Raw genomic sequence first — 6441 nt, 5'->3', positions numbered from 1 at the left:
AAAGTCTTCCTCTGAAAGAACCAAAGGAAGCCTAAGACATGTATGGTATTTAGAAGTCAGTGTCAAAGACTCTGACAAAGGTTAGTTTGTGGACATATCCATGGAGGAAACATCCAGTTTCTAGTTTCAGAGCACTGCATAAAATAAGCATTTGCAGGGCACGTTGCCAGTAGCAATTTGTGCTCACAAGCCCATAGCAAATAGCTCCAAATGCAGGCTCTGTCCATGGGTCCTTGTTCCCACGAACAAGGGATATTGCAACGCTCTCCTTACATCTCCTTCTATCAGACCTTTCTTCTGTAACTCCAGTTCCTCAAATTTTCCTTCCTGTAAAAACGTTTCAGAAGACAATTGCTTAAATGGATAAGGCACCTAGTAATCAAAAACATGCCCCCAATCAGAACTGTTTTTCTTTCAAGAGACTGACAATTTATTTTCTTTTCAAATCACATCACACCACAAATCACATCAGAGGAAAACTCATGAAGTATATTTTCTCAGGCCACTATAACTTAGAATAATTTGTATATCATTCCCTGGAAGATGTGATATTTTATAAATCTCTGTCCTGACAAATTATTCTGTCTAATTTACTCATCTGTCACATAGATTCTCATTGAGTCATCCACTCTGATTCTATTTCTCCAATCCTCCAAGTAAAAATGAGAGAAAAAAAATCTGTGATAAGAAAAAGAAAAATAAACTGAAACTAATAATCAAGCTAGCGTAAAATAAATTTAATATTACAAATATCAAATATTTCAATTTGCAGTAAGTACTCTGCTTGTAAATAAAAGCACTACTTACTGATTAGAAATGTGTGGAAATATTGCTTTTATGTGGAAGAGCTAGAAAAAGCCACCAATTTTGTAATTATAAAGGTGGTTTTGATTTTATTTTCTTTCTTATCATCTACACTTACAAGTGTAGAAATTTTTTTGCAGGTCTGTTACTAGCATTTATCTTTTTTTTTTTTTTTTTTTTTAACTTTTTCTTCCTTTTTATATTATGTTCCACTTGAAGTTTTAGGAAAGCTAACTAAAAAAGATAACAAACTAAACCACTACTGAAAATGATTCCTTTCAAAACAGCTATAGATGGGCATGAGTTAAGCATTCAAAATGTTCCTTTGAAGCAGTTTTGGGGTTTTTTCAGCAATGTAATATCCAGTGGGTTTGACAGGAAAAGAATGAAAAGCTTGCATTGTCATTTCAGCATTTCCCCACTTATTTTAATTGAACTTTTCTATGACTTTTGTGCTACTAGAACTTGGGAGAAACCTTTTTCTAACCACAACTGTTGTTGTAGGTGTACAAGCCCTGTGTGTGTGTACATATATCATATAAAAGATTATATACAATTAATGCTTCTCTCTGCATTGGAGGGTTTCTCATGTAGGAATGAAGCAGCAGTTTGAGAGCTGTTCTGACTGATCCCAGCTGAGATCCCAGCAGTGTGGCCATGACAGGGCTCACAGGAGGGCCAGCAGGAGCGTGAAGGCCATGAAAAGCTGCTCTCAGAACATCTGCAACAAACCTCAAAAATACCAAAGCACGTGCAAAAATGCCACCCCTGTGAGGGTCTCCAGGTTACACTCCCAGTCACCAGTAGCCTGGCTGAGTCACACGTTGCTGGCTCCCTGCAGCCCATTTCTGAGGGATGCACAATGTGGTGAGTCTTGTGGACCAACCAGTCCTACCTGAGCTGGCAGAAGAGCATCCTGGTTTCTGCTGTTATACTGTTACCTAGTTCTGGTTGTTGTACTTGAGCTGAAGTTTTTTTGAAGAGAGGCAATTAAACAAAAGCTACTAGTAAAGTCTTATTTTTACTCATAAATATATGCTTTTTGCTCTCTAAGAGCAAGCAGCATGAAGGAGACATTCAGAGAACACATGATTTCTGTTAGGTACTGATCTAAAAGACCTAACAGAACTTGGCTGGGTTTTTTTTTTAATGTTATAAATAATTTGACTTGTTTTAATTATTCTCAGGAAATAATTTGAGAGTCTCTACTATGAAGATAACACATACAGGATTTTTTTTAAAATATCAAACAGATTTAAAGTGATACTTCAAACGTCCTCTATTCATCAGCAATCAATGTAGTGAGAACTAAATAGTTCAACTGTGCTTCTGTGAACATAAAAGCATAATGTTTGTAAGCCTGTCTCACAGCAGCAATACAGAACAATACAGAAATTTAAAAATAAAAATAGTTATGAAAAGTGACCTGTTCCTTATCAGGTACCAAAAATATTTCAAAGTTTCGTTTAAATATATTTGCTTCCTTACAAACATATAAGGTAAGGAACCAGAACACTTCAAATGCAACAAATATATGTTTTATGGCTCTTAGAATTTAGCCTTGCTAAATTAGAGTGAATTCCACCATTGATTTCAATAGTACCTGGCTTAGGTACTATTGAATTTAAGATTTAAGTCCTTCATAAAATGCAGACTTTAATAACTTTAATTCCCAGATGGCTCCAGAGTTGCTAAGGAAGCAGCATTTGACTTTATGTTATGAACTGCCTCAGGATGAGCCACATAACCTGAAGGATTCTGTGCCAAGAGCACGGGGGCTGCCTTACTGTGTACATTCACCTTGCCTTGTGTCACATCAGCTGACTACAATGAGTCCCAAATTCCAGGAGTAAATGTTTTCTTGCCAGCTTACCAACAAAGAACAACTTTGTGATAAAATGTTAATTTTAATAATGAATGCCTTTAGCCACTATTGAAATTTTAATTTCTGCTTGGGAGAAAGAGACTTACAAGCCAAATAGTTTGTGTATTACTTGGCATACATGTATAGAAAAACTCTACTGTCTAGAGGCTGAAGAGTTCATCTTGTCCTTGGACTTCTGGTGGAGCTGTGTAAGTCTCTATAAAAAATACATTCTGAACAAAAGAGAAAGAATTTGGGGGCCCCGTGGTTAGGAAACCTACCTGACTTGTAGGCGGCAGATGGACATTCACATCATCGCTGTAATGGGAATGAAATTGCTTATAGAGCCTGGAACAACTCCAAGATAAATGAGGTGGTCTGTGATTAGAGCAGTTATCTGGAACGTGGAAGGCACAGTGTGAGGGGCTCATGTCTTCCTGTCAGCCACAGTGAGCCACAGCCACTGGACCTCTGATGTTCTGGGATGGGCATCAATCTCTTGCTCTCATAGTTTCAAAATTGTAGTAGTGTCTTCATTTCAAAATGGAAAACAGAGAGGTTTTTTGCTATAATATTTTTCACTAGTATTTCCCTCCCATCCCTCACAATGATCCCACTGAGAACCCTTTAACTCTGTGTCTTTGTAATCCTTGGCCTGTCTGAAATATGTGAGGTGAGACCTGTATTGGGGTCAGATCGGCCGTCTCTCATCACACAACTCTAGGAAAAACTTATTGCGAACTGAAGTGACATTATAACACTCATGCTCTGCTTGAGATGCTGTGTGATTAGTTTTCTATCTGGGCTGTAATAATTTGGCAGACACCTCTAACACTGTAATCAGTTCAAAACGTCATGCTGTATTAGCTAAAGCTTACAGCAATCAACCCAAAGCAGAAAATGCTCAGAAATCAAGAAAAAGGAAATTAATGAGGTGGTTCTGTGTTTCAGAAAATAACGTTATTAGAAGTCAAACCAGCAGGGAAGATGCATTGTAGAGAGGCTGTTCACAGGGTCTATCCAGAACTGTTCCCATCCTGTTTTTATTGACTCTTATCATTCTGGTTTCACCACTTCTCAGGGTTCATGTCTGCAGTTTCACTTTCTCATACAATCAAAAATGGTCCCAAGAGCCCAAGGTAGGCTTTGTTTAATATCCAAATGTGTCACTGGGCTATTCAGATTCAGAACAAAGCAGAACCTGCAGAAGTTTTTTTCTGTGATATTTTTCTGAAGTGGCTAAAAGCAGGGAACTGAAACACTTCCAAATCCATAGCTAAAGTGAAATACGCACACACACACACACACACTTACTTTTAGCAAGTATGAAATTGTTATTTGCAACCAGAAGATGGCTCTGCAATCAAGCTGGGCAAGCTGAAACCATAGAGATGCAGTATTCAAAATTTTTTTCCTGATAGTTTTCAGTTCCCTTCTTCCTCGGTGGAAACACTCCAGTTCCTGTAAGCAGTGATTTAACAATACCTCTTTTTTTTTTTTTTTTTTTTTTTCCCATGGCAAAGATTAACTTCCCCCAAAGTCCTAACTTTTAGGATAGGACACAAAGACAGCAGAAAAATGTGATGTCTTTAACTGGCTATGTTGGTATCTCACTGCTGACTTCAGTGGGAACTGATTATATCTAAATATATATAAGGTGGTTGGAAGATCCTTCCCTTAAATTCCTGTGTGTGGTGTGAATGGCAGGTTCCTACACACATCAGTCTGTTGTGAGCTGATTTTCTTTTTAATGTTTGCTAAAAAGCTCTCAATGGCTGGTCTTTGACATTACATGGTTATTGAGAAATGGTGCTGAAGATGACGTGGGATAATTTTCTTGTTTAGAATAGGCTGGTGGTGTTTTAGTATTCCATAGCACTGTGAGGAGTTTATATTACAGCATGTGTCTTGTGTCTGTCTTTGCCCCTCTGTTCAGTCACCAACAGCTGCAGCACTATTTCAAAAGGATGCATGGGGTAATTTCTCACAGTCTTGATATAAAACTCTGAATAAAGCCGACATTTAGAAAAGTTAATATTTTTTTCCTAAACACTGATGTTAATTAGCAAGAAATTTAGTGAAATCAATGAATTAACTCCATTGTGAGCCTCAGGTTAAATTAAAACAAAGTCTATCATATCTTTTCTTGGCATTTGCTTTAAATTGCTACTGTAAGAAAAGAAGAGAATTATAAGTGCTGTCTATTTTATAAGAATTTTAACATATGGAAAAAAATTGGTTATTGTGTGCTTATTGTTTTAAAATTTCAAAATAGAGTTTATGGGGAGCTGCTGAGTGTTTTTCTTTCTGTAGGAGAAAGCCATACAGGCAGGAGCAAAAACCCTTAGCAATTTTACGAGTTTACATTAATATAATAATCAACACTTAGATATTTTTGTCCATGTCCCTTGTTTTTAAATATTGAGATATGGGCCTAGTTAAACACTGTTGTTCTAGTTTTTTACTGGTTAGAATCCATTTCAGTGTCACTTCTGTGGGGTTATACTGCAATGTAATGCAACAGCAAATGAGGTCAATTCACTTTTCAGAGCCTCAGAAAAAGAGATAATGTTTGAATTTTGGGTTTTAGCTTTTTTTTTTTTTTTAACTTGTGCTCAGTGTAATTAAATGGAATTTATCACGACATGCTTGTCCTAAAGGACAGGTAGAACTTTCAGGGTCTCCAGCTGTTTCCTTGTAATTTATTCATTTCATTACAAACCTGCAACCCTCCACGGCGTGTGACATAATAGGATACATAGTGTTCCTGAGTACTAGATTTCTATTTGGCTCTTTGATTTATCTCACAGATTCAGGGGCAAAGAAACCCACATGCAGCTGGAAAAATCCCCATGGACTACACATAACGTGCCTGCTAAAGTTATTTTGGGTAAAGCTGAGATGAACTTATGCTGTAAAAGTTCCCTTCTAATTTGACTTTCTTGGTGAAATAAGATGTTTTAGTGTTTCATTTCTGATTTGCTTCCTGTAATTGTGTTCTCCCAAAACAAATGTATCTCAGATCTCAATAACAACTGCTTTCTCCACAGACGTGTGCAATAACTCTTTTATGTAGCTGTGGATTGCCTTTGCTCTCAGAGAAATTATAGAAACATAGATAGGCTCTAGAAAAGATACAATTTATTTTTAATTCTAGAATAGGTGCAGATTAACAGATCCTCTCACCCCCCAAATTGGCATTGAATTTAAACCTCTGGTACTCTTAGGCCAGTGCTTTTCAAAACCCCTTAAGGTTAAAACTCCTTTCAGTCAAAGTTACGTAGAGACAATGAGGATTCTTAATTTTACACTTCCTCAGGTATCACTGAAATGATATTAACATAGTATCAATTAAAATCATTAGTAATATTAATAATGATTAATGGAACTAGTTGTTTTATAAGTCTTTTACTAGAGGAAAGCAGGAACTGGCTAACCTGTTATACTTTTTTCACCGATATTTACAAATAATAATAATGTAGTTATAAATAAAGAGTAATTGCTACAAGTCTTTGTCCATTAAAATGTGTATCACCATTCAGCCTTTTGGTTACTGCATACCTTGAATGGTGTGATAGTCTAAATTGTCCCCTGTAAGAGTCTCTCTCATAAAGTCCTACTGAATATCATTGTATTTTTTGTAATATAAAACCAAATGTTGGGTACTGGATTGAGAGAATTTACTTTCTGTCCCTCCTTGTTCCCTTTGTAATTTATATTATACTCTTCTCTGGTGACAGACAAGAAAATCTCTTTTAGATGGGTATGGGGGG

General features: G+C 36.6%; 1 long non-coding RNA gene across 1 annotated transcript; it reads right to left on the bottom strand.

Moving 5' to 3' along the window:
- Nucleotides 1-404: 404 nt before the first annotated feature.
- Nucleotides 405-3080, bottom strand: LOC135417604 (uncharacterized). The gene is made up of 2 exons (XR_010432132.1): nucleotides 2950-3080; nucleotides 405-678 (listed from the first exon to the last, which is right to left on the bottom strand). It is a non-coding gene; the product is annotated as an uncharacterized LOC135417604 (long non-coding RNA).
- Nucleotides 3081-6441: the final 3361 nt, after the last annotated feature.

The sequence above is a fragment of the Pseudopipra pipra genome, chromosome 7 (assembly GCF_036250125.1).
Source record: "Pseudopipra pipra isolate bDixPip1 chromosome 7, bDixPip1.hap1, whole genome shotgun sequence".
Lineage (NCBI taxonomy): Eukaryota > Metazoa > Chordata > Aves > Passeriformes > Pipridae > Pseudopipra > Pseudopipra pipra.
The sequence above is the reverse complement of the archived record's forward strand: the minus strand, read 5'-3'. Positions and strand labels throughout refer to the sequence as shown.